This window comes from Aulostomus chinensis, chromosome 13, assembly GCF_037954235.1.
Source record: "Aulostomus chinensis isolate RoL2024-O1b breed Wild chromosome 13, RoL_Achi_v1.0, whole genome shotgun sequence".
Classification (NCBI taxonomy): Eukaryota; Metazoa; Chordata; class Actinopteri; order Syngnathiformes; family Aulostomidae; genus Aulostomus; species Aulostomus chinensis.
This window is the reverse complement of record NC_141332.1, coordinates 20,960,003-20,983,061: the sequence shown is the minus strand read 5'-3', so window position 1 is coordinate 20,983,061 and position 23,059 is coordinate 20,960,003. Positions and strand designations below refer to the sequence as shown.

The 23,059-nt window shown below is 41.2% G+C and overlaps 1 long non-coding RNA gene across 2 annotated transcripts in view; it reads right to left on the bottom strand.

Annotated features, from left to right (window-relative positions):
• Positions 1–23,059, bottom strand: part of LOC147251393 (uncharacterized) — a 144,861-nt gene that overhangs the window by 62,276 nt on the left and 59,526 nt on the right. The window lies entirely within an intron of this gene.

The window sequence follows — 23,059 nt, the reverse complement described above, 5'->3', positions numbered from 1 at the left end:
CCACAATCCACTTCAAATATGAGAAATAAGTAGCAGCTTGGTTATTCTCCAGTCCCCGCCTGATGACATCAGCATCAGACCGTGAACGTATCACCACGACAATCAGTGTAAATTGATGAAATAAAGCACACTGACCTTGGTGCGCTACGTCACTTAATTGTTCATTGAATTGATAATGAATCATGATATAATGGCGGTGTGTCAGTTTGTGTTCGACATCATGTCCAGTCTTCTGATGGTGCTCTCTTATTGTTGTGTTCCATCCCTTTTTTTGTACACAGCGGGAGAATATTGCACTGAATAAAATAATTTGCTCTCATTGTTCCACACCTATCCAATATGAGTACAGGCGAACCCCAAATATTGTTTTTACTGGCTCTATGACTTGAAGCTCAAGTCCTGTCAAAACTGAAAAGACACAGAAAATTGCACATCCATCATAGGACTAGTGGGATGATATGCAGGATTGCAGTGAAGATGATTGACACCATGGTCATGGCCATGGTCAGCCCAGTTTCATGTAAAATGCTCAGTGTTGTGAAATAAAGAGAAGCAGTGTGTAGGAGGAAGGAGACAAAAGGAAGACAATGCTGCAGCTTCTGGCCACGGATGGATAGATTTTTTTTCTAGCTCTCTTTCAGTCAATTACAATTAATATAGTTAAACCCTGGACGAAGAACTGTTGTGTTTGTTATTATAATCTTAACTACACCATCTATGTGTCAGTACTTTGATGTTGCTTGCTTGAGAAGGTCTTGTCAAAAGGCCAAGTGCAGAGGGAAAGACACTGACAGCATCTCCACAAACAATGAAATTGTGTAATCTTATTTTATCACACAGTTCGCATTTCCTCAGAAAATAAGAGGGCACTTGAACTGCCTGAGACCTGCAGCTTACAGCGTAAAGAGGGATTCGGTTTGGGCTGACCCAGGTGGAGGTCTCCTCAGCTAGCAGACGAGGCCAAATCAATGAGGGGTGCAGTGAAATGCAGACAGCAAACCCCGCCGGTGTTTGGATGAAGAGCCACAGGCAGAGGAGGGATGGGAATGTAGATGAGACTTCACATGGAGAACACTCACATAAGCATGCAAGGTGAATAAATGAGCCCTGGCAGGAACCACAGAGCTCATGTCTTTCAGTCAATTTTTGGGTGATTCCATCACTGTAATTTTGGCAGAAGGGGCACAATCTGCTTTTAAATGTTTGTACTTAAAATTTTCAAAATGTACACGTACTGTCTGCCCGCCAATGTGCTTGCAGGATTCCAAAATGGGTTCTCTTTTCACTGGGTTAGCAGAGTGTGGCCTCATGTCAAAGTCCATCCATCCATTTTCTATACCGCTTATCCGTTAGGGGTCATGGTGGGGGGGCTATAGCTTATCCCACCTGACATTGGGCAAGAGGTGGGGTTCACCCAGGACGGGTTGCCAGTCTGTTGCAGGGCCATCAGAAGCACTTAGGGGCTCACTATCTTGCTCAAGAATACTTGGACACGGTCACATGGGGAAGTGAGGATTGAACCTGCGACCCTTCGGTTGCTAGACGGCCACTCTCCCTCTGAGCCATGCAGCCTCATGTAAAAGCATGCAGCAAAAAACAAGAACGAGCAGACATGCAGGAATGAGTTTGTTTGACTGAATGCGCCAGCTGGTCACACTTGGCTCTAACGTGAAGGAGCACCAAACAGGGAGTGTTCTAGCTTGTTTGTTTATACCTGCAGCGAGTGTTGTCAAAAAAGTTGGGATTATTTTCCAGCTAAATATATGTGACTGACCCTTTCACATTCTTGAGTTATGAGCTGGAGACACCCGTTTTGTCAGTAATTAAAAAGGTAAAAATCAAGCTTTTGGGTTAAGTATCATTTTAATATTCACAGCATAGAACATATAAAAGTACATTTCTCCAGCAAACATTTTAAGCATGAAATTACTATTTAATGGTAGGACTAATATTAATCATGGCAGCAGCTCATGAGTAAACCATAACAAAACACTTCATCTTGAGCTGAGTTTTCCTGTTACATTTATCCAAATGTGTCATGGCTCTGGGTAGTGGAGGTGATAAATTCCCTCGTGATGTCCAGAGGGTTCAAAATATGTGTGTGGGCATTCATCAGAGAGAGGTGTGAGTGTCTTCTGTGTCACGGAGGACAGCAACCATGAAACTTTACAAATTTGGATTCAGAGCTTCCATAGATACGATGCTAGATTTTTCGGGATGATTCGTTATCAATATGAAAGCTTAATTATACTCATGAGGGGTGTGTGCATCGGGTTCCTCCCACCATTGCTTTACTATAAATCGGAAACATCCACCTTGCGTTCCAACAGCTGGGGTTGTCACAGGCATGTTTACTTTCTTCCACCTATGTGCAGACCTCTGGGGTTCCCTAGTGTGGTTGGTGGGTGGGCGTGGGCCCGCCCAGCTCTCCTCCCCCCAGCTGATTCTCTCCCTCCATTTCGCCCAGAGGAAAACAAGTGGACCTGTGATCGGTCTGCAGTGGGATGTCACAAATCACTCTTACATTATGTGTTTTTTTTATTCACAAAACAACCATGTTCGGTAGGTAGAGCAACTTCACCCGCCAATAAACAAAGCGCTATTTTCTAACCGTGCCTCAAGGTGCTTTTTTACTGCTCACGAACAGACGGAGCTATTCATTAACAACTTGAATCAAAGCTGTGTTGCCTTCCTTTTGATATATTAAACCAGCGATGTGTCGGTTCTTTTTTAAATGCAGACCACAATCCATTCCACAAGGTGGCTTAAAAACAGCAAGCAAACACATTTAGGTCGGTAAGATGTGCTGAATGCACAAAATCCACAGGGCTCTCTAAACACCAGGCATGCGCCTTTGACCGAGCTAAGAGCAGTTTATGTTCAGGTACAGGGCCCCTTTTCATTTCAAACACTGAATCCTTGATGGCCACTCCAAACTACATATTGGATGGAGGTTAGTAAATGTTTATGAAAGGGTCTACACAGTGGGGGCCTGTCAGAGAGGGAGAGTGTTTACAGCAAATGGGACAAAAAATTCCAATGTAGGATTCCCAGAAAAGCCCTCTCAGGAATGGAAAATAACTAGGCTGCTATGAGGTCTCTCCATATTTCTGTAATTCTAAAATAAATGAAGCTTCTAATCTGAACTGGTTCAGATTCCACAAACAACTTTTCCATGGTGATTTGAGTTCAGGGGGTGAAGAAAATCCACTCTTGTTCATTGAAGCGTACAGGGATGTTCTTCATTCAATGCCAGACTGCCTCAAAGGACAAGAACCTTCCACAGTGCACACCATGTTTGGTTCAAAACCCTGCATCCTTTCCTACCCTATTATAATCTACATTTCACTCTTGGACCAATATTGTGTCATACAATTGTTAATGTCCCTGTTTGTCCTTAAGCTGCCATCAGTGGCCCTTCACAGAGTCCCGTGTCTATCATGTTGGAGACCTGGCAGCTTTTCAGACAAGCTGCTTCTTCCAGGGCCAAACCATTGAAACACATCCTTCATGTTCCACCAGCACAGCTACTGGGATTCTATTCAACATGTCACAGCTTCCAAACAAGATGTTTTAGAAATGTATTACCTTACTATAATACAAATTAGTAAACAAATGCACCTTTTAATTCAGTATGAAATAAACCCTGACTTTTGTGGATGAACTGTCATGATTTCAAAATGTATTAAAAATAAAATCACATTGTGTGAAAGCCTGTAATGGATTTGAACATTTAAGTGACAAACAGCGACGGACACAGACTGGAACGCAGCCCATATGCCTACATACATCTCGATCATGTTGTCCCGGGATCTTCACGGCAACATTCTATTTGTAGCATGTGACACGCATTTGGCCCGTAGGCAGATTTCTTCTAATCTACAGACTCTGTCGGCTTTGGGTTGGCCTACAGCTGAAAGCCGCTGCTATAACAGCACTGACTGAGACGGATTGAGCTTAGACCACTGTGGATTTGTGGACTGACACATCTTCTATGGTGTGCCATTTATTCATCGGGGCCAACTCTTAACTCGCCACCCTTTGCGTGCCCCCGTATAGACTCAGGACACATGTAAATGCCAGCGCATGCTGAGTGACCACTTGTGATCAGATTCTCACCTCAAATAAACATTAATTAGTCCCATTTCATTTGATGTGGGTTTTTTTTTTGGGGGTTCCTCGATGCATGAACCTGTTTCAATTTACAGTTTACAAGCATCAAATCGGAATATTGACCAATCAAGCGAATAATGTCAATAAATATTTGTTCAGAAATAGAAGCGGGACAAATGTAAACAATTTAAACTGGGTCTGTACCTTTGCATGTATCAGGCAAACCAAATCACCCAAGACTTACTCAATCATAACATGTCTATGGGCTTATGTCCAGTTTTGTGTAAAATCTGAAATAATACTATGCTTTTGGAGTGAGGTTGACTTGATGTTTAGGGCATTCAGTGTGGCCGATGCTTTCCATGCCACATCCTACTGATGTAAGTTTGGTGAGTTCTGCGTGGGTGTTGGAGAGTATGTAGGGCATCGATGCTTTCATTGCTCTTTGTTCCAGGGTGAAAATGTTAAACTGGGTAGCAGCTACACTTTTAAGCAAACTGTTCTTCATTTTAAAAGTGAAATGAACCCTAAAGCAGTACTGACACAGCCCTCGCTTGATCCATACTAATTCATAACTTCCATCCAAGGTGCTGGAAGGACAGCAGCCAGAAAATTTGTCTTTACTTCAATTTGATAATTCAAATGAAAAAAAAGTGTTTAAAGGAAAGACTGTCTGAGAGTAACTATGATATCCCTTTGGTTTACTGCTGTTATTTCTTTGCGTTTAGCTTGTGAAGCCTGTACATAGGACCATGTTACTGTATTTGAGTCGCCAGTGTGCTGCAGTGGATGCAGCCACATTCTGATATAGCCTGTTTCATCCCTACGGTAATCCATCATGGCCTGCGTATGTGCTATTTCCAATTGTTTATCCTGGCATTGCTGGAAAGAGAAAAATGTTGGAATTGCAGAAAAATCTCAGCATCACTTTGTCTCATGAGAGAAGCCAGTGTGATGGTCACAGGAAACGCTGCTCACAGTACTGCTGCTCCGCGGTGACCATTTCCCTCCACCTCTCAAGGGTGGTGACTCAGGTTTGACATTAGAAACCGGCCACAGAGGGCCTGTTCAGTTGATGATGCTGAGGTCAGTCCTGATGTGGCTGATTGAAACTCCTTCCTCAAATTAATACAGAATAGAAATTATAAAAAATATGCTGAGGCGTAATCACCGAGCTGTTCCCTGGTGCTTCCCAGCACCTGTCCACGTTCCTCATTCTGCTATATCCACTTGTCCTCTTCTGTTTTTAATTTGGTGCCTCATTGGTACGGATTATTATTTTAATCAGAACCCTTCTGACTCATTTGAGATTGTTGGTGTAGAGACAACAAAAAAGTGTCATGAGATAATTTTAGTTGTGATTTGGCGCAACACAAATAAAATTTACTTGACAATTGCGACTGAGAAAGAAAAGTCACACCAGTCAGTACGCTGGGGGCATGGCTCAAAGGCAGAGTGGCCGTCAAGCAACCAAAGGGTTGCTGGTTCAATCCTCACTTCCCCAAGTGACCATGTCAAAGTGTCCTTGAGCAAGACACTGAACCCATAATTGCTCCTGATGAGTCGGGTGGCACGTTGCATGGCAGCTTCCACCATCAGCATGTGAGTGTGTGTGTATGAATGGGTGAAGGGGACAACACTGTAGAGCACTTTGAGTGCCGCGAAGGCAGAAAGGTGCTAGATTAAAAAAAAAAAAAAAAACAAGTCCATGTACCATTTACACCGGAGAATTCGGCACAAACAGGAACTTGATTATGCAGAGAGCGTTTGCCTTTTCATTTGAAATACGATATTCTGTAACTGCAGCTGATCACATAAGCGGCACATCACCGCCCTCTGACTGTAATTTGCAGCCTCCGCAACTTAAAACGTGCAGCCTGCTACGCTGTAGCCTACAGCATTGATTTAACACAGAAGTCTAAGTATAAAGATTTAGGCAGCTTAAAGCAGAAAAATGTAATGCAACACCATCAGACCCCTTCTCACAGATGTTGGACCTCAGGACAGTCATATTAGGCGTCGCTGGCAGTGAAGAGTTAGATTTGGTAAAGGCAACACCATGGTCAATATTTAAGATGGTCACGGTGAGGAAATAATCCCTGCACTCCCGCTGATGAGTTCCCCTTCAGCAGGGGGGAACATTTTAATGTGTCTCTGCTCACTGACGTCTTGAAATGTTGACAGACTAAGATGGTGGTCTCATAAAAATGAATAAATAAAAAAAGGACAATGGATGGGTGGTGTATTATCAGCATATTGCAGACATTAATGCCATTTCTCTATGGCTGTACACTCTTTGCCATCCATGTAAAGGTGATACCACTACAGAGAGGTACTGCACACATACATACAAACAATGTAATCTGGTTCTATAATTACCTGTATTGCATGAATATCAAAGTTTACAGCAGTGTTTTCTTTAGTTAAGCAAAATACAATTACTGCCACGGCAAATGTTAACATACGGTAGCTCCTCCAAGCTATTTATCTGAATATTTCAATTTTTATTATTACCCTTACCTTTTTATCTGTTTCAGGGGATAACTTCAGGCAACAAGAGATGTTTTAATTCGCAGGTTAAAGAATAAAAACTATTGTACCTCATGCTCCACAATCACATTTCCCACCATATGTTGCTGCTGCATATATTGCATTTATTTTTTGTATTATTTTAGGGAGTTCTGGTAAATGGCGTGCTTAAATCAGCCCTCTATGACAGGCAGAACTGTAAAAAGTTCCAGATATTGAATTAACTGTATTTATCTTCAACTGTGTCACTGATACTTAACACCTATCAAAACTGAAAACAGAAATATATGGGATATAATCATTTTATGAAATGCAATAAGCTGAAGAGAATTACTGAGTAGAAAATTGATAATTTTTTTATGAACATTCCATGCAAGCCACCATGAAAACACTTGAACATATGTTAAATTTCCCTGGCTCATAAACAGCATATTTAATCCTTCAAGTGCAGCAAGTGACACATAAGCAGCCAATAATTTAACAGGTGTGTCATTCTATTGCACCACGGCACAAGAGGTGCAGATCGTAGCAATTTAAAAAAAAAAAATGTCAGTGCAAGCAACTGACTGAGGGTTAAAATCAACATTTTTAATTCTTTGATTAAAAATTAATGTGAAGGAATCCATACTATCGATATTGGCAGAAAGGATCGTGATGCATATTTTTGCCATACTGCCTTTAGGCCTACAGTAGCGGTTACCTTGCTTCCATATGGGTAAACTAAGCTTTCAAGTTTTTATCCACAGGAAACCTTTTTATCATTATCAGCAATCAGCAGATGTTGTGCCCAGCTTCTGAAGTCTTTTTTTTTTTTTTTATGAAGCTGATTACATTATATTTTCATGAAGTTGATTACCTTCAGAGATTGTAACAGGTGACTAGGGAGCCAACTTGGCTCCAACAATAAACATTTCAGTTAATTCCCAATACTTAAATTAATGCAGCAGCACAGTCATTTATTAACATAATTCACCAAGCAAACGGGGTAATGCACAGTAGGCATACTTGATCCAGTCTTTGATTGCATTTAAGTAGTGGTCTCGTGTAGCTACAGAGCCCCTCAAACAGCCCACAATCAGTCAGCAGAGAGGAAGTCATCAACAGAGTTGCAGCATGAATGCTCAGTAGTGCACTGCAGAAAAGCGCCATTATGAATTCTGAATTCTGATGCTGGAGAGTCTTTTTTTTTTACTGTAACAGGTTCTTACATCTCTCTGCATGTTTAGGAAAAAAAAAAAAGGCAATCAATTGCTTTAGTGGGAGTGAATCCAGCACATCCAGCCGAAGAGTGAGTATCGGACTCATTCACTGCCAAAACCAGCCAGGAACACTGCTTACTGCCTCCACCAACATTAATGTATTTATCATGGTATTCTTAAAACTAAGACAGGGCTGTTTACCTATTATTCAACTCAAAAGAGGAAGATGAATGCATGAAGATAAAATAAAAACAAACTGCACAGAATGTATCATCCAGAGATAATCCTCAGGTTCTGCTTTACCATTTGCCTTCAAGAGTGAGCGCTGATGAATCCGATGTGTTCCAGGATGTACAGTGACAGGCAACGTATGCCTCGCGACTGTCGTTGCAGTAACTAATCATTGCAAGCAACTGGAGCAGATACACTGACTCTGTCCATCACGAGACACGACCGTCCTCACACGAGGCATCTTTCTTCCACGGCAAGTTCCTTTTTACTTGCTCATGGTACAGTAACATGAACCTCTACAAATTTATGACAGAAACTCAAGAGAAATGGTTCAGTTAAAAACCCACTCTGCTGATTCAGGCATCAAAGGTGAGGTAAGAGTTGTGTTTACTGCTCATTAAAACTGTTATTTGGTTGATGTGCATTAACCCAAATGGTTCCAACCATGTCCAAACATAGAAACATCCTTTAATGTTGTCCATGCGTGCGTCAGCGATGTCAGATCCTCGTCACTAAAATTTATCACATCTTTTGATTGATTTCTCCTCTCGTATTCCATCATCCTATCAACTGTCATCAAAGGCCAACTAGGGCTGGCTGAAATGGCAACAAGATGGATATTTTATGGTAATATCACAAGCTCGATTTAACCAGAGTTCTTTGGTTTTTCAGTGTGGTCAAGAATATTTTAACAGTTACAGTAAATTCAGGACATCCATCAAGTTTAACAATGTTTCTAGGACTTACTCAAATTACACAGAGCAGAAGTGATGATTAGATACGTAGATAACGGAGGAACTGGCCGGCCTGCCCCATCCTCCTGATGCTAAATTGTGACTGTGTGCAACACAGCAGCCAGCAAATGATTTTACTAACCTGGACTTGACAGCCTTAGTTTTCCAATCAGTCTTGGCCTCTGCAACTGATAAAGTGCAGCAAAAATGTTCATACTGTACCAAAGTTACTGACAGAAAATGCCAACTCCCCCTTCGGCCGACTGAGCTAACGCCAAGTTAACTTAAGAAGATTTAACTCCAACTCATCCATTATGCTTGTTTTGTTTTCTAGTTTTCTTTTGAAAGGGGAGGGAAGAGAGCCTCACATGTTTGCTGAGATTAGTTTGTGTATGAGTGAGTGAGTGACAGTGAGAGTGAGAGAGAGAGAGAGATGGGGTGGAGGCCTGGAAAAGAATGGAGCAGTAAATTGTTTAGTCGAAAAATACATTGTGTGTCTGAGCCTACAACTGAAACGGACAGAAAGTCCGCTGACAGAACGTAAACGATCTCTGTAACAACAGATTCACACACACATTCTAATTGTTTACGGTCTATGACCGCCATATCACATAACCTTAATCCTAACATTAGAATCTAAAAAAAAAAAAGCTAAATCAGAATATGTGCATTCCCACTGTGTGATGACAGGGAAGAGAGAGAATGAATGGAGGGAGTTGGGAAATTACATGTCACAAGAGATTTGAAATAAAGACATTTATGTTCATTTCATGTTTCCTAAACTCTACGCCACTGGGATATCAGACTCATCTGTCAATCAACTTTTTTTTTCAACCATTCACCGAAAAGAAAAGCAAAACCTGTTAGCTTCTCTCCCTCTCTTCATGACCGTAGGACCACAATATAAATCTCTTGTGTGCGTGTTTAAAAAAACTCAATTTGCCAACATCATTTATTTAGAAACACCCTTTGGCACTTTTGTAACAACACAGGCAAAACTCCTCAAAGACTGAAGCACAGTAAATCATGAAGCGCAACAGAAACCAAGCTCAGGAGTTAAACAGCCAGAGGACTCTGTCTTCAAGGGCCTCTGGGGCCCACAGGATGATCTATAACCAGGTTGATAGAGCATCTCTGCCTTTCGGCAGCTTACCCCACTGAATGCTCCAATGCCAAACGCTGATACTGCAGCGGTATTCACAGGATGGGAATTTCCTTTATCTCTGACTCGTATATTCCTTTTTCATTATGCTGATTCTTTTCCCCATAGCCATTGTTACAAGACACACGCTTACTGTCGAATTGTTAGCAAAACTGAGCTCACATTTCCTCATTTAAAAGGGCAGATTTCTCCAAAGCTGATAAATCTCTTCACACCAACGTATCTCACTCCAGAGTCAGTTGTGCTTTAATTAAGCTAAAGCACCGTTATCCCGGGGCTATTGTGACCTCAAAACAAAGCACATATCCAGTAGTTCCCCCACCACCTCTCCCTCCATCTCCCTGCATTTCTGTCAACCCTCTCTGACAGACCTTCCCTCCAGAAGGCAATCCAACAATGTCCTGCTCATTGATCAGAGACTGGGTCAGTGCAGTGTGGAGGTAAATGGCTGTCACAGGTAATGATAGACCTTAACTCAACCATGGTTGCTCCTGAGGCCACTCAGCCTCCACTTATAGTGATGGATGCAAGGATGTCACCCATCACCTTCCGGGGAGTGGGGAAGACTTTGTTCCATCTCTTGAGGACTCAGGATATATTAATATGAGATGCAACCTTAGAAATAGTTTTATCTGCTTTTTAACTGCTGTGCACTGATGATGGAGTTGAAGTTTTACCAAAAAAAAAAAAAAAAAGGTGAGACAAAGAGCCTGTAGTTTAGGACATGTCAGTTTCTAGATTCTCACAAACAAGCAGGGGTGGATCATTGGGATACCTTCAAGCAGTGCTTAATTTGTAAATCATAAGGTACCGGAACGCAAAGTGCATATGACACCCCAGCGGTGACGAGATGGACTGGAACACACAGAAAACAACATGTAAAACCATTGCTTAATTTGTAAATCATAAAAGGTGCCACAAGGCTAAGTACATATGACAGCTCAGGGGTGAGAGAGGGGCACAGGTCCCGGAACGTATACAGAAAACAACATACAAATGCCCACTTGCCATGATGTGGGACTTACAAGCCTCCATTTCAAATAATATCCATAGTATCAATGTTATGACGATAATTCACAGTTATTTAGCCTCCTCTGCGCAGCACAGGTGAATGCCCACATCACCACAGGTGGGACTTAAGAGTCTACAGTCAGCAATTCAAACAAACAAAAAAGAGCTCACAATAAATCCCACAAATATTCCATTATTATTATTATTGCGGTATTTAAAGATTGGCACGGCAGCCTATTATCAGACGGTATGCTCACCATTTAGTTGTCCAAGACACCCCACATCACGTTAGACCCGGCTAGGCTAGCTGGAGGTGAACCTGGCTAGCTGTGGCGGCGCTAGCCTCCTGCTGCAGCCGATTTTGATCGTCAACATGACCGCTGCAGCTGCCCTCGTCGCCGCTTGTGGAGGCTTTTCTGACTCGTTTTAAGCGTATTGCGACTCTTATTTCTTTTTGAAAAAACAGCAAATTTAACCGTCGTTTTGACATGTTGGCGTTAAAAAAGTAACTGTTTATTTCCTCTCTGCTTGCTCCTCAGAGGCGGCGAATTTCGGAAGGTCATTTGTTTGTATCAGGGGCGTGGTTTGTTGGAATCAATGCGTCAACAGATCTCCGACTCTTTCAAATGACGTTGAATCTTAATAAACAACATAAAATTCTAAGGATTTGGTCTGTAAATTTATCTGTGCACATTATTTTTGTATTTTAAACATTTTTAAAATGTTTTCATATTTTCTTTTAATACAAGAGGTACCAGAGCTGCCCAAAAAAGTACCGGAACACAGGGAGGCCAAAATTCAGAGGTGCCGGATCTTGTTGCTCAAATTAACCCCTGCCTTCAAGATATAATGAAACCTTTCAAAATACAACAGACATAACGACAGACTGCAGATGAGTGGCACCATAAGTGCCTCATAAAGTCTGATTCCAAATAAGTATAAAAAAAAAAAACTGCAGGTTACATATTTCTATATTCTTTTGGCCAATATATATACACAGGTCATACAACAGGTAAAATCCCCTCTTTTATAGCAGGGAATAATCATTTAAATTAAAAAAAATATATCTTGCTTCTATCTTCTTCATGTCCTGCATCATTTAACTGATTAAAAACTTAACGGGAGAAAAGTTTTATGATATATAGCCTTGCTTTCTTTGGAGGTTTGAAGTTTTCTGATTACAGCGGAGGATCTGAGAATATACTGGGTTTTCTGATGGGGCCAAATGAAACGAGACTTTTGGATCTTGCTGTAAATCACATTTAAGGCTGGATACTCTGATAAGGTTAACTTTTATCCCTATCCGTTTATCCCTCTCATCCCAAATCCAATGATTTTTCAACAGTTTGTTACAACTTCCAAGTTTTCCCATCAGTCACAGGATGGGAAAAGGGATAAACTGCATTATAAAGTCAAATGAGCAAGATGCATTCCATTATAAAATGCAGGAAAGTAATCCTGTAAGAAAGTTTGAGAGGGACAGAAAATTCACAGGCGAGGTTTAAATATAACTTCAAAATCTAAAAAGCTTTCATGAGTCAGCTCAGGCTAAAATTAACTCAATATATTCAGGCAAATACAGAGTAATTTATAGTGAGAATACTACAGCAGTACCAGAAGAAATTCATCAAAAGGGAGAACAGTGCAACAACTCGTCAGAGGGCCGAGGGCTGTGCTTTCATGAAGGTTTTTTTTACTTTTTTTCCTGTAATGGTTAAAATTTGTGAATAGACGACTTAACACGCTTTTATTACCCCACAAACTAACATTTAACTGTAGCAGTTACACTGATTTAATGAGACTTTTTTTTACACCACTGTAAATTAACATTCGCAAAAACCACTTGATTGCACTCATACTTCATAATTTCAGCAGTTCTCAGTCTGTTTCAGCATTGACTTCACACCATCTCCATGAAAACTGGGCAACTGCCAATTTTTTTTTTTAAATCAATTTCATTCATATTAGCCCTCTGCATTTATAACAAGGCCTAAATATTTATTCCATCCACCCATTTTCTACCACTTATCAACACATAGACACAGACAGACAACCATTCACACTCACAGCCACACCTACAGTCAATTTAGAGAATCAATCAGCCTCGTCCCCTCTTGATGTCTTTGGACTGTGGGAGGAAGCTGGAGTACCAGAGAGAACCCAGCAGGAACAGGGAGAACATGGAGACTCCACACAGAGAGATCCTGTGCTGGAGCTGGGTCTCGAACCCCGAACCTTCTTGCTGTGAGGCGACAGTGCTGACCACTGCACCACAGTGCCGCCTGATATTTATTCCATATCCATGAATTGTCTGCAGGTTTGTGCAGGTTGAGAAGCAGGTTTCAGATATTATTCAGAGCGACATCCTTCTCAAAGATTTGCCGACCTGTTCTGCAGATGGAACACAGGCCAAAGCAAAATACAGCAGTTTGTTATTTGGGATAAATACTTGCTCTTGGTTGGTGGGTGGTGGTGGTGGCAGCAGCGGTGGGGGCATGGGGGGGTGGTGGTGGTGGGGTGGTTCTCCACAAGGAAAAGCCTGGGTGGTGGAAACACCTACCTGACAACCAAACTGTTCCTGTGCTTCACTGCCAACGTCTGGTTGGCTCGTTGCCTAATATCACTGAGCTGTTTTCTACACTGGGAAACTGTTCTCCAGGCACCTGAGCGACATGTTAACCAAATGTGTTATCTCATCCCCAAGTTCATTTAACATCCTCTACCCTCAGCGGCTCATTTGAGGCACTTTATACATGCTTATAGCCATTCTACTCCATCAGTGTTGTTAGGGGAGAAGCATTTTTTTGGCAAAACTCCTTTAGATCCATCCACGACAGAAGCACTAGAACACGTGGCTGCCAGAAACACTGACATTAGATTAGTGCTACACATCCACTATAGTCCTGAAATAGCATAATGGTCCAAACAAGACACACCACATGAAAGAAACAGCAGTTTATGGTTAGTGAAACTATCCTCCACAGCAGGAAGATTGGCAGTGGTGATGATGGGATGTTTGTTTAGAGGCAGTCAAGTGGCTGCAGCCCTGTCAAAATTGCACTCCATTTACAAAAAGCTGCTGTGTGGGTAAAAGAATTTGAAAACCTTTCAAAGTGGAAAGTTCAATAAATGTTTGGGCAACAGACAACACTCCATTTTCTCTTTACCAATGTCTCCTTGAAAAATCATTTTGAATTCCTGTCCCTTCACCCTGGAAGTAGAAAAAAGGTCAAAGATAAACAGAATGTCAGACATATCCTTAAGTGAAAAAGAACTGTTCAGACTGTGCATCCATCATGCCCAGCAAAGGGTTTGCACCATTGATTTTTAACCAACTTCAATGTTATTATAGAAATAAATGAGCCATCTGCTGTTCACCAAGCACTAATGTGGATTTCTCAATCTAAGCAGCCATTTTTCAGATATGGAAATTATGTGTTTACAGCTTTTCTCTGCAGCAGCAACTATATGTCAAAGCAGCACGGTATACGAAATGCATGAAAGTAAAACTTAAAAGCTCCCCAACTTAGATGATAAATTACTTACTGTACTGTTTCCATTACAAACTACTTTGGGAGGCTGTTGCTTCAATTAGATTTTGCCTCCGAGTGTGTTTATGGAATGCATTAATATATAATGAGAAAAGGACTTTTGACTCAAGACCTGTAATAACTCGTTTGACCTTTTACACTGTAGGTTTGTAATAATTTACATTTGGAGAGCGCCTTTAAAGAAACGCTTTGCAGGAAAAAACAAACATGATGTTGAGATTAACTATCACGCTTTGTTGGTTCTGAATCTCTTGGGGCATCAAAATAGCTGATCAAGAGATTTTTATATTGCTGTCGGCCACAGGACAAGTACGATTTAGCTGCAAACTGGTGAGAATATAGCAAAGTATTTCTTTTTACTGTACAGTTAATCAAGGGTTACCCCGGGTAGTAAAAAGCCTAAAACACTCTTCAGGGCCTACGATTTCACTGTCTACCCACAAAAATTAATCATTTTCCCTTCCCATTATATTACATCTCACGCTATGATTTATTTAGTTATTGTTTTTAGATAGCCTACTGTTAAACTCCCTTAAAGGGATGGGGAAAAAAATACTGGGTCCGTCCCTTTAAGTGGATCTTTTCTACTAATGGGGTTTCTGTGACCCACAGCCCAGCCCTCCCTGCAAGTTAAGAAAATCAGTGCTATGGTTTGTGTGTAAACCAAAACAGGAAAAACAGCCCAGGAAACATTCCCTCCATCGTGGTGGTAGTTATTTAGCCTATTCCTTTGCAGTAATGTCACATAAATCGGCTTAAAAAAAGATCTGAATTTCTACAACGAACTATAGTTTATTCAGGACCACTTCTGTTAAAAGGAAACTTTGCCATTTGCAGCTCTTTCATGATGTTAGCGGTGCGGCTCTGCTCTCGGACCTCCCTGCAGTGCCATGTGCATAAATAGAAAGCCAAAGGCAGGGAGAGCAGCAGGAGAGACCCTTTCTGTAAGAGCAGAGTCAGATACAGCATGTAAAGCAGGAGTTGGGGTGGAGGTGGATTGCAAGGTGGCATGCAGATGAAGCAGGAAGGGGCAGGTAGGTTAAAACAGCTTATATAAGCAGCTTTGACTGGGTTTCATAGGCTGAGTGGGCTGGCTTGGATCAGCTGATCATCAGTTGATACAGAAGAGACGCCAATCCACTTCACGGACTGAACAGAAGCTCCATCTGTCATAAAGCCATGCTTTCAAGTAAGTAGCTCTTTTTTTTTTTTAAATTAAAGACAACTCACATCCTTATTACCATAATTGAACGAGTGGAATAAGGAGAGATATTCAAATTTGCTGTGAGTGGTTGTGAACTATCAAAGTGTCGAATGATCCAAATTTAAACACTTGGAGTGATCATTTGATGCTGATGTCACCCAACATGGCCAGGTGGGATTTGGCAGTCTTGACAGGGGCATGAAGTTGAATGTGAAAGCAAAGTAGATGAAAGCAGGGTTATTTTCTTCTTCCTGTATGATGTTTTGAAGCCTAAGACAATCTATTTTTATACAAAACAAGCAGAGATTTAAAATCCCCCACAGGCTGAGCAAGAAGTGCTTTCGTTTGGCTACATTGGCCTTTAGTGGTTGTGAAGAAATGTACAACCAAACAGGACTCTCTCACAGTCCCCGTTTCCTCCGAAGAAAGGCGGTCATAAATAATCTTAATGGTTACCAGACGGAATTCAATTACCTCTGTCACCCCAATAGAAATGAATAAAAGCCCCTACGTGCGCTTCTTTTATTTGCATGTCCCTCTAGGATGATGTTTGCATTTCTGCGTCTTCTCCATGGTTTGCTTAGTCAGAAAATGCATTTAATCAAATGATAACTTGAAAGGATACCTTCCAGATTAAGGAGAGCTTCCATGGATTTTATAGATATCACAGTGCAGTAACAACACAGTAACCCTCGCCGGTAACTTGAACTCAGCGGCTTGAAAGTGGAGTGTAATAAATCAAAGTAATTCCTGCCAGATGATTTCCACTTCCTCCAGAAATGAGGAAATATCTTTGCCATCATAGGAGCCATTTTCTTCACAAGAGGCATGAATTTGCCCCGGCACGTTTTAACCTGAGGTAAACTCTCAGCTGATCACTCCCCTAAGGATCATCTCAACATTATAATTAACGATCCAAAAGTCTGTCAGCAATGTCCATCAATATGCAAAAACTAACTACAACTTCTGGTAATTCAACTAAAACAAACAACCCTCTCACTCCCTCTGTACATTGATGTTTTATACATGGATGGTGTAGTGTTGTTATTACTGACGTGCCGATCCAAGGACACTGCGCCGCTTACATCAATTCTATACTTGCATTATTTTTTCTATACAAAAAGCACCATTGTGTCATTTCTACATTTACTAATGTTTTATTGTACAATAACTTTATCAAATTGTCAACTTTTGTGATTCCTTGGCTTGTAGTGTTGATTGTTGTAAACACTGTCTTTTTTTAAAGAAAATAAACTTTTTTTTACCACTGAAATAACATTTTTAAGCAACATGTTTAAGCAGAGCATTTATTTTGGATTATCATTGAATATTGATTGCCAGTATTTAGTTGTGTTCTTAACAATTTATCTAATCAATTAAATAATGATTGCCTTTTGCAAAATTGGGCAGGCATTGGAAACAAATAAGTGTTTCAATGTTAATAACACACGCACACACACACACACACACGGAGAGTCTATTTATTGACAAATATTATATCAGTTTTCACAGAGCAGATAGCACCACACAGGAAGCCCCAACACAAACGGCAAAATGGATCCCGTCGATTTTCACAATAAAGCACCATACGCCTTGTGACCGAAACGGAAAAGGACAGAACGTAACCACGAATGCTAAATACAGACACAGAAGGACAACCATCACACCAGCAGAATCTGAGCAAGTTTATAAAGCCAGATGGGCAACACGTCAAAGGAGGGAGACGGAACATTCCCTACGGTCTCGTGGCAGCCATATTGGTTTTATTGATTTTGACACAATCTCAAATACCTTATATGTGCCTTGATAGATTGGTTTCATATTTTTGGTCAATTGTTCAACAAGATGGGGTGCTTCAGTTGAGAAATGTATGATCTGAAATGTTCACTTTGAGTGTCAGCCATATTGATTTGTATGGAACCTTTAATGTTTCTTTCATGCTTTGATGGATTCTTTGCGCTGTAACATTTTATTGTTTCACTGGCGAGCAGAAAGGAGTTGTTGAAGCATGCTACATTTGAAGGGTGCCCTGATAGCTGCGGGCTACTGACCGTGTCTAGTTGGCTTTTCATTTTATTCCCCTCATCTGTGTGGCTATCATGTTCTCTCTCTCTCTAGCCTCTCTTCTTTCTCTGGGAATTCTGTCCTTCACGCTGGATCAGTCCATCATTAGTTCAATGACTCCTCTGCTTGCCTTCTCACTCATTCGTGATCAGGGAATGATCATTTGGATGGGGAAGGTTGAGGTGATTCTCAAGCCTGTCGGGGCTACATCTCATTAAACAAACACCACATCAACCAAAACGACACACATCACATCCCAGTAAACAAGCCGGTATTTACCACCTTGAATTATGCAACAACTGGATGAAGCGAAAGAAAAAGTGTGACTGTTTTACGTTTCTGGGGAAACTTGTCTTAAGGTCACTTATTTTCTCGTAGGGGAAGAAAAGAGATTGCCATTTTGTCAGTGGCAGCATTCTGTAAATTGGATTAAATCCACATAGAGGCCAGCCAATCTCTAGAGGGTTTCCCCCCAGCATGAATATTGATGTAAGGGTTTCATGCAGAGCACATAATAACAGCTCTTAACCTCTCTCTATCGCTGAATCTCTGTCAACAGCAAAGGCTTCCACCCGTCGCCCAGAGTCAGAGGATCACTTGACTTAAATTACTGGCCACCAAATATATCAATACAGAGGCAGGGGGAGGCTAAATTATTCATTTTCTTCAGGCGGGAGTAAAAATTCCCATTAAAAACGCCACTAGGATGCTGTCCCACAACACATCAGGTTCATGACTATGAGTGGGCACTTTAATACAATTTGGCAGCTGTGTGGTGCTGCTAGCTGGTCATGATATGTGGCGCCAAATGTGCCATCTGTGCAGATAAGCATCACATACATTGGACTTTAGTCAACATTAACACAAGGCTGGCAGATCCAGTGTTTAGCATTCTTGGGACAAGACTCTGAAAAGCAGCATTTTAGAACAATCTCTCAGTAATTGGTCAAGGATAATTCAGCCTCATTACTTGAACAGATTTTCACTCTACTTTTAAAGTTAATTGCCAACATTTTTCAAATGCAACCCCCCCACCCAACAAAAAAAGATGTGTAATGAAATAAAAACAATCAAATAAAACCCCAGGATTTCGCCAAACAAAAGCAAATGAGTTTCAGCACATTCGGCAACAAAGGTGAGTACTTGTCACCACAGAAATATCAGGGTCTGGGGTACAACGAGCCACTGGGTGAGTCTTACTAACCTGTATCTTTGGATGAAGTAGAAGCATTTTGATTCAACAAATGTTTTTTTATTTATTTTTTTTTTTTTTTAACTGATGCGTTTTTGTCATGCACTTTGCAGTGAGACTGATTTCAATAAATGAAAACGTATCTCAGTTAATGAGATCTGGCAGTGTGTAAAAACGTGAGTGAAATAGCAGAAATGCCACTCTGGGCTGCAGAATGAAGACTTTCTGTGAAATATCAGCTGAGGGGCAAAATGAGATGGAAGGCTCGTCTAAAATCCCTTTATTGTGAGAATTGTTACACCATATAGTTTAAGATTACAGCAATGCCATGGGAAAAGCCTTGTACCACCAATGGTTCCTAACCTGGCGCCTTCATGCACCACACTGGCTGACAAATGGCATATGCACGAGGAAAGTGCGAGCCATGACAGATAAGGCAATCTTTCACAGATCATCACAAACCAGGAAACAGGAGATTGACTCCTGCAAAGGAATCAATACTAGATTTAAAAACTAAATTTAAAAGTGACAACACCATCAACAAGGTGACAGAAGGGAGAAAAGTTCATATACTTAAAAAGTCCATAAACGAAGAGTCCGGCAGTGAAGGAAAACAAGTCCAGCAGGGCGTGAGCAGCAGACGAAAACCAGAAAACAGTCCAACACATGCAGCAAGAGGAATGAACACTGGAAACTGGCTAAGAAAGAATAATGAAGCTGCAGTAAATGAAACAGGAGCAGCCAGAACTGAGGACACACCTGAGCCTCATTAGGGTGAGGCAGACAATCAAAGAGAGGGAAAAGCTACAAGGACAGGAAGTAAAGCTGACAACACGCACCATGGCCTAACTTTCACAATCCAACAGGAAAACACCATGAGACAAAAACAAAAGGGTTACAGTTCCAAACAGGTAAAAGCAGTACAGATAGATACCACACTGACCTTTGTTGATACATTAACTCGCATTATTACGATCGAAAAGTTTCCCCCTAGAAAATCTCACAACTTTATTCTGAATGACTTTTTCCTCAGGATATGAATTTGGTGTAAACAACATTTGTAATCCTGAAGCTGAAATCTTTTTCTTCTACATTTGAGGAGAGTTTACAGAAGGAATTTTTACCGGAAACTTTTGCCAGAACCCATTCCTGTTATAATCTCTAATTTAATCCTAGGAATGTCCCTCGCTGAAAGAAATTGCTAAAAAGATTTTTGATAAGAAACTTCAAATGCAACACAGATTGTCGATGCATCATATCTCATTATGTCACATCTGGTCTTCGTAACACACTCATCTCTTGCCCCCTTCCCCCTTCACCAGTGTCTCACAACTCATCTGTTCATTCATCATTCTTCTCCTCACTTTTTCTCTCTCTCTCAACCCCCAAATCCGGACTTCTGCTGCTGTCATCTTCGCAGCAATTCTCCTCTATTACTGGCTCTTTATCACATTTTTTTCTCTGAGAATGTGATTTCCACAGGTTTTCAGACACAACACAATGTGGCCAATCAGTCACAGGGGTGGTCAGCATGTCTAGGAATTTTCCGGTCCGAGTAATATTTGTTGTTGAAGTGTACAGTCAGATTTCTGAACATCTATGAATTAAATTTGGTTTCATCACACATACTTTAATGAGTTTTGGCCCACTAGTGTGAATTCTAGCCAGGTGATTCCTGGCTTAAAAAAAAACAAAACAAGAACACAAAGAACTGTGCTTTGTCGATATCACATTGATCTGTCATATTTAGGTTTAATGACTTTCTGAATGACGAGACAACCAAGATAACCAAAGTAAAAATTCAACCGATGACACAACAAGTGACAGGTGGAACACAAGGGCAGGGAAGGAGCGGACTGGGTAAGAAACACCGCGAACAGGACTGTGACTGACGAGAACTAAGGACTGACAAAGACAGAGGAGGGAAGTGATTTCAAAATAAAATAGGAACTGACAAGATCAACCTAAAACACAAGGAGAAAGGCCAAATAAATGCCCACAACTAAACTCAACAGGGTGAGAGATGGAGCCGTGACAATGATTCATATTACTACTTGCATTTACCCCTCAAAAATAAAAAAAAAGTGGTGTTCATTTGAGATTATATTGCTAATGAAAGCGTGCAGGTCACAAACTTTTGTTTTCCACTGAACTTTCCGGTTCCTCCACTTTAATTATGTTTGAGTCCAGGAAGGCCAAAGATCAGAATGAGTCCGATTAGTCAACACAGACACAAGGCAATGACGACACACACACACACACACACACACACGCCAGAATCAGTGAGAAAGACCCAAATGCACAACTCAGCTGTCTGTGCAGAATGAAAAAGCTCATCTAAAGGGTGGTGGGATTAAGGAGGGGGGCGGAGGGTGGGGGGGGGGGCGAGAGATGGGAAGGATCAGCGCTGATGAAAAAGAGATGACAGATATGAGGCTAAATGCAGCCAAGATAAATAAGGATAGTCATCATTTAGTACGTGCTCCAATCACTTTGAGAGAACTTCTCGTTTCATTCTCTGCTCATTCACCCATTTTTCAGTCCCCATGTTTGATCTCTCTCTCACACGCACACAGTTTCATCCCCTCCATCTCTCTCCTTTCTTTGCCGTTCACCATCTTTCTCACTCTCACAATCTCCTTTCATCTCCACTGTGCCCACGCCTGCGAGCCTGTTATTGTTCTGAAGCATGTCATGTGTTTTTCAGCCTACGTAGAAATGTTAATGCCCTTAACACGCTATTATTTCCCTCTCAATTTTAGTGAATGACTGTTGTTGTGGAGCAATAAAATGAAGATGGTTCCAGTTTGGGCTGCTGGCCTTTAAACAAAAGAGCAGATTGCATGTATTTGCATAGCTATCTGTACTCGAATGAAAAGGGCTCTCATTTTTGTCCAACTTTTGCCACAGAGAAGAGGTGTGTGTTTGGTTTTGTGTGTATTTATCTGCACACTTGTATGCTCTGGTGAGCTCAAATCATCAGCTAGAGTAAGATAGACAATCAGAAAGTAGAATGGCAAAAGGTGATGATGTATTCACAGGGAAACCTGATTACAACCCGCCGAGATAGTGTCAGAGCAGCTAAGAGGAGTGCGTGACAGGGGAGGCTCTTGGGCTCTCTCTTAGATGAGGAGGAGCTCTTCTTAGATCTGAGGAAAGACCTCTTCAAGGGGGACAATGACACCGTTATCAGGTATGAAGCAGAAATGTTGTCAGAGAAATCCTCTTTGTGCAGTAAAGTCTGGACAATCCACTCGTCGCTGGAGAACTTACCTGTGGTGGGATGGGAGCTAAGTAGTTTCCTGACACTCCCCTTGGACCTCTCCAGCTCAAGAAATATCAAACCGTCTCCAGCTAAAGAGCCAACTTTGATGTGAAAAAATGTTTTTTCCGCTATACAAAAGAATTTGCCAAAACATTTATGGGATATTTCTTGGCCCATGCATGTCACACACCTCCAGCAAGTTCTCTAGCAAATTGGCCACATAGATTTTGCGTTGTAAGTCTGATAGATGACAAGCATGACCTCCTTGACTGTTATACATTTAAGACAAATATAACAATTATCTGTACAGCCACCTAAATGAGTTATTGACAGCACACCAAAAAGAAATGTTATTTTTTAAATTTTTCACATGTATATTGTACCACAAGCACCAACCTTGATGAGTGTTTCAGAAGCTCATCAGAGGCAGATACAGCTCCAAGGCTATGGAAGGAAGATTGGGAGCAGAGTGCAATCCAAGAAGAGCCCTGAGGGTCTTATGATGGCCAGAATTATTGGATTTTCTCACTTATTATAATCAGGGTCATTAATTCACCACTAACATATTCCGACCGTCAAGGAAAGGTCACACATTCTACACAAAGCTCCCACCGCCATGCTCATAACAGAGGTTACATTTTCTCTTGAAAATCATACAAACAAACGCTTCCTTCCCTCCACCACTGAATGATGTATCTCCAGGTTCACCTCCCCACAGTGATTGACATCACAAGGGTATTTTTGCAACAAAACGACTGGGTTTAGTGTGTAGAGAAGTGTTGGCCATCAATCATGTGGCTTCAC